The following is a 12,108-nucleotide window of genomic DNA, read 5'->3' as shown; positions in this document are numbered from 1 at the left end:
AGTTTTCGACTTTGCAGTGAGTATCAGTGAGCATACAATTTTGGAAAAATTTTTGTCTAGTAAATAAAATTTTGCAAAATTTTATATAGAAATAAAATTTTGCAAGATTTTCTACAGAAACAAAATTTTGACTAAATTTCTATACAAATAAAATTTTGGCAAAATTTTCTATAGAAATCAAATTTTGACCAAATATATAGAAATACAATTTTGAGTAAAATTTTTATAGAAATAAAATTTGGCAACATTTTTTATAGAAATAAAAGTTTGAAAAAATTATCAATAGAAATACAATTTAAAAAAAATTGTGTAGCAAACAAAATTTTGCAAAATTTTCTATAGAAATAAAATTTTGCTAAATATTCTATAGAAACAAAATTTTGACTAAATTTTCTATAGAAATAAAATTTTGACTAAATTTTATATAGAAAAAAATTTCTATAGTAATAAAATTTTGAATACATTTTTTATAGCAGTGAGTATCAGTGAGCATCAGTAAGAAATAAAATTTTGAAAAAAAATATCAATATAAATAAAATTTTAGAAAAATTTTTGTGTAGTAAATAAAATCCTGCCAAATATTCTACAGAAACAAAATTTTGATTAAATTTTCCATAGAAATAAAATTTTGACAAAATTTTCTATAGAAATAAAATTTTGATCAAATTTTCTAACAAAAAAATTTATTACTATAAAATTTTGGCAAAATTTCCTATAGAAATAAAATTTTGACCAAATTTTCTATAGAAATAAAATTTTGACCAAATTTTCTAATAAAAAAATCTATTACTATAAAATTTTGGCAAAATTTTCTATAGAAATAAAATTTTTACTTAAATTTTTATAGAAATAAAATTTTAAAAAAATGTTTGTGTAACAAACAAAATTTTGCAAAATTTTCTATAGAATTAAAATTTTGCAAAATATTCTATAGAAACAAAATTTTGACTCAATTTTCTATAGAAATAAAATTTTGACTAAATTTTCTACAGAAAAAAATATTTTTATAGTAATACAATTTTGAATACATTTCTTATAGAAATAAAATTTTGAAAAAATTTGCTATAGAAATAAAATTATGACAAAAACATAAAAAAAAATTCACAATAATATTTTGACAAAATTTTCTATAAAAAAAAATTTGAAAAAATTTTCTGTCAATACTCCACATATGTATATGGCCTTAAAAAAAATAAAAAAATAATTTCGATTGTTCGAAATATTTCAAATAAATTTATATGGACATTAAAATGGATCGAAAATGGAGGAAACATAAAAAGATAGCCGTAATTGGAAGTTGATTTTCATTTACAATCATGCTGTACATTGATCGAATGAATAACGCAATGGAAACTAATTTGCGTAAAAACTTGCTTAGTTAAAAAATGTGAAGTGTTTTAAAAAAATTGATTTAGCCGGAGTCGAGCAAAATTTTTACGACTCCGACTCCAGCAAAATATTCAGACTACGACTCCAAGACTCCGACTCCGGCTCCACAGCCCTGCCCTCCACCATGGATCGCGTAGAATCGAATTACTTGGGTTGTGGTAATACTTGCCGATGGCAAGGTATCTTAAAACTTTTTAACATCGTCTTCTAAATTGTACGTTAGTCCATAATATATTGGACACTAAAAGGTATATATCGGGAAGCCTATAAATAATTACGAACCGATATAAACTTTTGGTAAGTTCAAATCGGTTCGTAATTAGAGAGACAGATTTGAAATATGGAGGTCGCTTTATATGGGGGCTATATACAATTACGAATCTGGAGATCCGTTTATCTGAGGGCTATATATAACTATAGATATGGATCAATTTTGGCATGGTTGTTAGCGGCCATATACTAGCACCATGTACCAATTTCAACCGAATCGGATGGATTTTGCTTCTCCAAAAGGCTCCGGAGGTCAAACCTGGGGATCGGTTTATATGGGGTCTATATACAATAATGAACTGACATAGACTAATATTTGCATGGTTGTTAGTGTTTATATACTTACACAAAATACAAAATTTCAACTGAATTGGATGAAATTTGTTCCTCCAAGAGGTTCCGGAGGTCAACTCTGCGGATCGGTTTATATGGGGGCTACATATGATTATGGACCGATATGGATACATTTTTGCATGGTTGATAGAGACCATATACTAACACCACGTACCAAATTTCCACCGAATCGGATGAATTTTGCTCCTCCAAGAGGCTCCGGAGGTCAAATCTCGGGATCGGTTTATATGAGGGCTATATATAATTATGGACCGATTTGGACCAATTTTTGCATAGTTGCTAAATGCCATATACTTACACCTCGTACCAAATTTCAACCGGATCGCATGAAATTTACTTCTCTAAAAGGCTCCGCAAACCAAATCTGATGGTCGGTTTATATGGCGTCTATACGTAAAAGTGGTCCGATATGGTCCATTTGCAATACCATCCGACCTACATTAATAACAACTAGTTTCAAGTCGATAGCTTGTTTCGTTCGGAAGTTAGCGTGATTTCCACAGACGGACGGACACCGCTAGATCGACTCAGAATTTCACCACGACCCACAATATATTCATCTTCATCTTGGGCCAATATTTCGATGTGTTAAAAACGGAATGAAAATGTTAATATACCTTCCTTTCTATGGTGGAGGGTGTAAATGTGGAAAACATTTAAATCTGAACCAATTTTGAGGCAAATTCGGAAAAGAGCATTTATGATGTATCGGTCGATAGATATGTATTAAGAGTATGGGCAAATTGGAGTCTTCTTTGCAAGTTTTCGACTTAGCAGTGAGTATTTTGGCCATTTTTGCCCAAATAGAAAAAAACAAATATATGGTAGCTATATCTAAATCTTAACCGATTTTATCCAAATTTGACATGCATAGTTACTATGTTAATTCTACTCCATGTGCAAAATTTCACATAAATCGGATTACAATTTTGACCTCTGTGGTAATCGGGCGAAATACTTACATGGGACCTATATCCGAATTTGAACCGATTTCAAACAAAATTGGCATGCAAAAGAAAAAATTTAAAAACGAAAAAAATTAAAAAAGTACGCAAAACTCAAATTTAAAAGACAATTGTGTCTTAAATGTATCCTTACTTCAAATCAACTAGTTGATTATACTAAAAGAATTTTTTTTGCAACAAATAAATAGTAATGTCAACATTGACAATTTAGATGGTATGACGCTACAAAATTTGCAAAACGGGGAACAGCGTCACTAAATTTACTTATTAATAGTCCGCAATAAATTGAATAAAATTTCTCGCATTAACAAGTGTAGACTAGAATTTGGCTTAAGGTAAGTATCGAACCGATTTAGTAAAAACAGATTATTATAAAATTTTCCAATAAAATTTGCAGGCTTCATATACCAACAAGCACAAATACTTTTTACGGCAAGTGAACTTTTTTTCGGGAGGAAATCTCTGGTAAATAAAGGGTTATACGGTCAAAATTTGGTCAAGGGAAAACGCGTGTAAATCGGTGAAATCGTTTATTTAAAAAATCAAATTAAATTTCTTTTTCAAGTTCAATTAGTATAAAATTCAGGAAAAATATTCAGTTAGGCTTTCGCTTTTCCAAATACGAATTGCCGGGCCTCACGCTTGACACCTGCCATCAGATTTTGTACAGCCACCTTGTCCACCTTCTTCGCCGCAGAAAGTCAGTTTGCCTTGAACTGCTGCTCGTCCTTAGCAGTTTTTTTGGTCTTCTTTAGGTTCCGCTTGACAATAGCCCAGTATTTCTCAATTGGGCGGAGCTCTGGCGTGTTGGGAGGGTTCTTGTCCTTGAGAACCACCTGCACGTTGTTGGCGGCGTACCACTCCATGGCCTTTTTACCGTAATGGCAAGATGCCAAATCCGGCCAAAACAGTACTGAACAACCGAGTTTCTTCAGGAAAGGCAGCAGACGTTTATTCAAACACTCTTTCACGTAAATTTCTTGGTTGACAGTCCCGGAAGCTATGAAAATGCTGCTTTTCAAGCCACAGGTACAGATGACTTGCCAAACCAGATATTTCTTTGCGAACTTTGACAGTTTTATGTGCTTGAAAATATCTGCTACCTTTCCCCTTCCTTTTGCCGTATAAAACTCCTGTCCCGGAAGCTGCTTGTAGTCGGCTTTGACGTAGGTTTCGTCGTCCATTACCACGCAGTCAAACATCGTCAGCATCGTCGTGTACAACCTCCGGGATCGCGCTTTGGCTGTCGTATTTTGTTTATCATCGCGATTTGGAGTCACTACCTTCTTGTAAGTCGATAGTCCGGCTCGTTTTTTGGCTCGATGCACGGTTGTAGACGATACACCCAGCTTATTTGCGGCGTCTCGGAAAGAGAGGTTAGGGTTTCGCTTGGAACTACCCGCAACTCTATTTGTCGTCTCAGCGGCTTCCGGTTTTCGATTTCCCCCCAATCAAGACTTCCTGGCTGTCGACAAACATTCCCCAAACACTTTAATTACATTTATAACGGTTGATTTGGCAACTTTCAGCGATTTTGCCAGCTTTGCGTGCGAGTAGCTCGGATTTTCGCGATGCGCGAGCAAAATTTTGATACGCTGCTCTTCTTGCTTGGACGGCATTTTGACAACTGAGGAGTGAATTCCAAAATCAAAATGGGAGCAACATTCTACACACACACACCTTCAAAATGAGGGGTGATCAGGTTTTTTAAATAATATGAGATTGCGACAACCAATGCAAAGTTGGTCCAACATAGTACCATGCAGTTACAATTGGCAAATGTTAGTTGTGCTGACAAATATCATTGATAGTTGATGGAATCACCCGCTTTCGGTTGGCAAATAATTCGGTTGATGCAAAGAATTTGTTTTCTGGGTGTACGAACAAATGTTGTTGATTTAGTTCACATTGAACTTATGTGTACAGTCTTTGAACTTTATACCCACGTTTAGATCATAAAATGTTAGAGACATAATTAATAAAAGTAACGGTATGGTCACACTGGGCAAATATTTGGCCACACTTAAAAAACAGTGAGCCCACTAGGAAGAAAACTTTTGGTTAATTTTGGAAAATTTTGAATATTTTTAGAAAATTTTAACTAAACAGTTTACAAACGCTGGCATTATGCCGATATCACAAAAATAAGTAAATATCTTTCGGCAAATTCAAGAAAATTTAGTAGACATATATATTTTTTTTTATTTGTTAAAGAAATTTTTTTAGTTTGAGGGAAAAAATTGTAGCTCAAAATTGCAAGTACGTCTTTTGTGACATTCGAAGTTCATGATGGACACATTTGTAGTAAAATTTACAAATTTAAACAAATAATTAACTATTTTGTGAAAAATACGAATTTAGTAAATCTTCATGCTTAATTTGTGTATAATTTTTCCCGTTTTTTAGTTAATTTAACTGTCGTAGTCAAAAAATTATTAGAGTCAATGAAACTTTAATTCCATGAATTAAAATAAAGTAAAATTGGCTTTAGTGAAATAGAGAGTTCACTCTTTTTTTGAGTGCAGTCAAACCAGAAAACATTTTTAACTCATATTGGATATATTACATCGGGATAGTATAGAATAGTATCTAGATATTTCGAAAGTACTCCAGGAAAAAAGTTTGACACTCATTATGGCCAAATATTTGGCTAGTTGACCATAGCCTAAGATTTTATTAAGCCGTTGAAAATGTCACAAGAAAATAATAAAAATAAAATACAAACAAATAATTTCTTGTAATAAAAATAAGTTAATTTTTGCGTTAGAATTTTTTTCTGTGTATATATATAATAATTCTATACCATTTTAATATTCGAAATATTTGCCAAATTCCCAAAAAATCCTTTTAAGCTGTATTTTTTTTAATGTTGCATTCCAATTCCAATAAATATTACGAATATGGTTGGAGCTTTAAATCGTAAACGAATTTATAGGTCAATTAACGTATTTGGAAGCTGTTTCCTCGTTTCATACCATACCGTTTTCATTTGAACGCGCAGAAAATAGGCAAAACAAGTATATACGGCCGTAAGTTCTTATGTACCATCCACCATAGTTTGTGTAGAAACTTCTACGAAAGACTGTCATCCACAATCGAATTACTTGGGTTGTGGTATCTTAAAACTTCTTAACATTTTTTTTTTTATTTATTTATTTGAACGTAAAACGTTATAAAATTCGTGTATTCATATTTTAATTTGGCCTCAGCGCCTATCGGCTATTTAGAGGCTCGTTGGCAACAAAATATAATAACGAAACAAGAGAAAAAAAATAAATTTAATACAACATTATAAGAATAAATACAATGCTATTAAATGATCTTCATTACATGTTATATGTTAAACGAGGAGTTCATCCATAGAGTTATAAAGAAATGTTTTCACCCTTGATTTGAAAAGAGAGAAACATGTTAATGATTTTATCTCATTGGGCAAATTGTTAAAATTTATTGAGCCCGCGTATTCAATTCTTTGCTTTGTCGTTTCTGTTCTACAGAACGGAATTCTCAGCTCATTAGCACCACGAGTATTGAATGGATTATGGTTCCTAACAAATGTAATAGTATGGTGACCAATGGAGTGTAAGCTTTTATACACATAAAGATACAATTGAAGACAATAACTTCCATATATGGGAAGCATATTTGGGAAAATGTCCCGATACAGTTTCAATGTCGGATATCTCATTGGTAAGTTACCTACCGCTTTCAGCGCTTTATTCTGCAATATTTGAAGCCCTTTAAGATCTGAACTTTTGCAACATGCATATACTATGCTCAAATAATTGCAGTGACTTTGAATCAACGCCTGGTATAAAAGAAGTTTCGACCTTTGATCAAACTTTTTTCTAAATTTGTATAAAACACCAACAGCAGGTGCTATTCTAGATTTCACATATCTAATATGCTGATCCCAACTAAGATTACTCTGCAAATGTAGTCCTAAATACCTTAAGGAATCTACTTCCATTATTTCCTTCCCATCGACATATATGCTAAACTCGTTGAGAAATCGCGTGCGTGGTTTAAAGCGTATCAACTTAGTCTTAAGCGGGTTTACAAATAATTTATTAATACGAGCATATTCCAAGATCAATGACGAGTCACGTTCGATATAGCGCTTAACCACACCTTCAAATTTATAGGGATATAAAAGACAAATATCGTCGGCATATATAAACAATCTACCGGTTAACTCCAAATTTCCTAAATCGTTTATGTATAAGAGAAACAGTAGTGGACCTAATACACTGCCCTGGGGAACACCATACCTCAATAATGCAGTGTCACTCTTTTCATTACCAATTTGCACAAACTGTGTCCTATTTTCCAAATAAATTTTTAACAATAGAAGTTCCCTACCTGGAACACCATAACACTCCAGTTTAGCTAACAATATATCATGATCAATAAGATCAAATGCCTTACTAAGGTCATAAAATACGCCACCTACCCCACAATTTCCCTCATCCAAACTTTAACATATAAAATTCTGAACATTTAGTACGGCTTCTTCCGTACCGCATCCTCTTCGGAACCCAAACTGGTAATCGTAAAGAATCTTCTTCTCAATGAGATACTCAAAAATGTTATCGTATATTAATCTCTCAAAGATATTATTTATAATTGGCAATACTGAAACAGGCCGAAATTTGTCAACACTGGATGAGGTTTTCACCTTCGGGATTTGAATAATTTTGTGGATTTTCAAAATTCCAGGATATATACCTTTATCCACCATATCGTTAAAAATCCTAACCAAAAATGGTACCAAAATACCATCATCGTTTTCTAAATCGTTTCGTTTTCTAAATTGTGAGTTAGTCCATACGTGGTATATATTACACAAAAAGTTATGTGTAGGTACGTAGAGTGCCATAATTGAAATATGGGGGTCGCTTATATGGGGGCTGTGAAGTTCAATTATGAACTTGCTATGGACCAATTTTTGTGTGATTGGGGATCGATTTATCTGAGGGCTATATATAACTATAGACCGATATGGACCTAGTTAGGCATGGTTGTTAACGGCCATATACTAGCACAATGTACCAAATTTCAACCAGATCGGATGAAATTTGCTCCTCCAAGAGGCTCCAAAACCAAATCTCGGGATCGGTTTAAATGGGGGCTATATATGATTATGGACTGATATGGACCACTTTTGGCATGGTTGTTAACTATCATATACCAACCAGATCGGAAGAATTTTGCTTCTCCAAAAGGCACCGGAGGTCAAATCTGAGGATTGGTATATATAGGGGTTATATACACCAAGAAAAAAGTGCCTTCGGAACTAAAGGACAAAATGTTCATCAATTTAGTTTAGCCAATTTATTTCCATTAAGTTAAATTTTTGCTTAAAATAATAAAATTTATTTGCTTCAGTAAAAAAATCCTAAACTTATAGCAGTTAGGAACAGTTCATTAACTAGACTAAGGCATGGAATTTTACTAATACTGTTTTCTTCGCTGGGTATAAGAATTTACTACTGAACAAGAAAATTTTATTCACTGATAACAAAGCATTCGTAAAAATAAACAAAATATGAACTAAAACCAAGTTTCCTCAAATTTAGTAAAATTTCTTATAAAATGATAATTCTGACTTCCTTTATCATACATACGAATAACACTTGGCATAGAAAAATATTTTAGTTCATTCGTACTAAGAAGTATTCAATCCTTTTAAAACTTAAGGAGACCCACTTGCTATAATATAGGAAATTTTTCTATATTTCTTTTATCTACCAGTAATCGATAACTGTCATCGATGTAATCGGTATGTTTGTTTCTTAGTTGGAATCGCGTTGTTATGGTATACGGAGGGATTGTTAAAAAATAATATAGTAAAATAATATAATAAATAAAATATATAAAATATTTGTTATTTTAAATTAGTGAGAATAAACTATGTTCGGTATGGTGTATAAAGAAAGACAACGGAATAACAACCCCTTCGTCTTCATTTTGGAATCTTCAATTAACAGGTAACATTCAGTGACGCTAACCTTTTGTGAAAAAATTGATTTATGACTTTTTTTATTTGTACACGGATGAAAAAGGCTGTTTTTCATATTTTTGGCTATAAACATTATATGTTTGGAACACAAATTTTTAAACACAATATTTTTGAGTGCAAGCATATAATGTTCATAAACTAGCATAACATGTTTGGGACATATATGTTAATATGTTAGAACATATTATGTTTGGGACATAAAATGTTTGTAAATATAATATGCTTGGATGCAAACATATATTAATTTAGAAATAGCCTATAAACATATATGTGTTTAGTAGCTTGGAGCGCTATTTAACAGGAAGCGATATTGAATTAAGTTTGTGGTTGCTGCTTGGTATTACAAAATTAACATTTTATTTTTCCTTGGGCAATTGATCAGCTACTTCTTTGATCCTTACAAACTGTGTGGTCCGCTGTTCGAATCCCCGTCCGGCAAAAGGTACAATTAAAATAAAAAAATCATACAATTGAATAATTTCTTCTACAATGGTTGTATTACAGAAAAAGGTGCTAAGAACTAAAAAATCTCGTGGAAGTGAGAAAGATGTGGGGGAATATACAATTGGGCAGAAACAAAATTTTGAGCATTCAGGTCGAAAACCTATGTTGTTAGCACCTATATTACCTGTTTATTTTCATAATTCGTTATGATTGTAAATATATAAATAAATAAATAAAATTTTGAGCACAATATTGTTTGGGAAAATTTTTTTTTTAAGCATATAATATTTTTGGGTGCAAAATGCTTCCAAACATATTATATGTTCACATAATAACATATTGTTTTTTGGAAGACAACATTATTGAATTTGGATGCAAACATACAAAATGTTTGGAACTTAGAGTACCCAAACATATATTGTTTAGACTAATATGCTTTCAAACACATTACATATTGGAAGCGATCAAACATATAAATGTTTGGCAATACCCAAAAATGTATATGCTTGAAGCAAAATATGTTTGGGAGTATATGTTACAGAAGCGATTTTTTGTGAGCGTGTAGGTATTGAAATTGTAAAAGGAGGACAAACTCGTTAGGCAGCAACTTATTAAAAGTGAAAGGTACAAGAAGAAGGAAAAATGCGTCTTAAGAAGAACTTGACGTATTTCTTTCAATTTTGCATTTAAAAAACCTAAACACCCCTCATTTTAAAGGTGTATGTGTGTAGAATGTTGCTCCTATTTTGATTTTGGAATTCACTCTTCAGTTGTCAAAATGCCGTCCAAGCAAGAAGAGCAGCGTATCAAAATTTTGCTCGCGCATCGAGAAAATCCGAGCTACTCGCACGCAAAGCTGGCAAAATCGCTAAAAGTTGCCAAATCAACCGTTACAAATGTAATTAAAGTGTTTGGGGAACGTTTATCGACAGCCAGGAAGTCTGGATCGGGGGAAATCGAAAACCGGAAGCCGCTGAGACGACAAAGAGAGTTGCCGGTAGTTTCAAGCGAAACCCTAACCTCTCTCTACGAGATGCCGCAAATAAGCTGGGTGTATCGTCTACAACCGTGCATCCAAAAAACGAGCCGGACTATCGACTTAGAAGAAGGTAGTGACTCCAAATCGCGATGATAAACAAAATACGACTGCGTGGTAATGGACGACGAAACCTACGTCAAAGTCGACTACAAGCAGCTTCCGGGACAGGAGTTTTATACGGCAAAAAGGAAGGGGAAAGGTAGCAGATATTTTCAAGCACATAAAACTGTCAAAGTTCGCAAAGAAATATCTGGTTTGGCAAGCCATCTGTACCTGTGGCTTGAAAAGCAGCATTTTCATAGCTTCCGGGACTGTCAACCAAGAAATTTACGTGAAAGAGTGTTTGAATAAACGTCTGCTGCCTTTCCTGAAGAAACACGGTTGTTCCGTACTGTTTTGGCCGTATTTGGCATCTTGCCATTACGGTAAAAAGGCCATGGAGTGGTACCCCGCCAACAACGTGCAGGTGGTTCCCAAGGACAAGAAGCCTCTCAATTGAGAAATACTGGGCTATTGTCAAGCGGAACCTAAAGAAGACAAAAAAAAACTGCTAAGGACGAGCAGCAGTTCAAGGCAAACTGGCTTTCTGCGGCGAAGAAGGTGGACAAGGTGGCTGTACAAAATCTGATGGCAGGTGTCAAGCGTGAGGCCCGGCAATTCAGATTTGGAAAAGCGAAAGCCTAACTGAATATTTTTCCTGAATTTAATACTAATTGAACTTGAAAAAGAAATTTAATTTGATTTTTTAAATAAACGATTTCATCGATTTACACGCGTTTTCCCTTGACCACATTTTGACCGTATCACCCTTTATATTAACACCACGTATTTACCAAATTTCAACTGCATCAGATGAATTTTAGTCTTCCAAGAGGCTCCTCAAATCTGGTGATCGGTTTATATGGGGCTATATATAGTTATGGACCGATGTGGACCACTTTTTGCATGGTTGTTAGAGACCATATACCAACACCATGTACCAAATTTCAGCCGGATCGGATGAAATTTTCGTTTCTTAGAGGCTCCGCAAGCCAAATCGGGGGATCCGTTTATAGGGGGCTATATATAATTATGGACCGATGTGGACCAATTTTTGCATGGTCATTAGAGAACATATACCAATACCATGTACCAAACTTCAGCCGGATCGGATGAAATTTGCTTCTCTTAGAGGCTCCGCAAGCCAAATCGGGGTATCGGTTTATATGGGGGCTATATATAGTTATGGACCGATGTGGACCACTTTGTGCATGGTTGTTAGAGACCATATACCAACACTATGTACCAAATTTCAGCCGGATCGGATGAAATTTGCTTCTCTTAGAGGATCGGCAAGCCAAATTTAGGGGTCCGTTTATATGGGGGCTATACGTTAAAGTGGACCGATAAGGCCCATTTGCAATACCATCCGACCTACATCAATAACAACTACTTGTGCCAAGTTTCAAGTCGATAGCTTGATTCGTTCGGAAGTTAGCGTGAATTTAACAGACGGACATGCTCAGATCGACTTAAAATTTCACAACGACCCAGAATATATATACTTTATGGGGTCTTAGAGCAATATTTCGATGTGTTACAAATGCAATGACAAAGTTAATATACCCCCATCCTATGGCGGAGGG

This window comes from Haematobia irritans, chromosome 1 (genome assembly GCF_050003625.1).
Source record: "Haematobia irritans isolate KBUSLIRL chromosome 1, ASM5000362v1, whole genome shotgun sequence".
Taxonomy (NCBI): Eukaryota; Metazoa; Arthropoda; class Insecta; order Diptera; family Muscidae; genus Haematobia; species Haematobia irritans.
Note: the sequence above shows the minus strand (reverse complement) of the source record.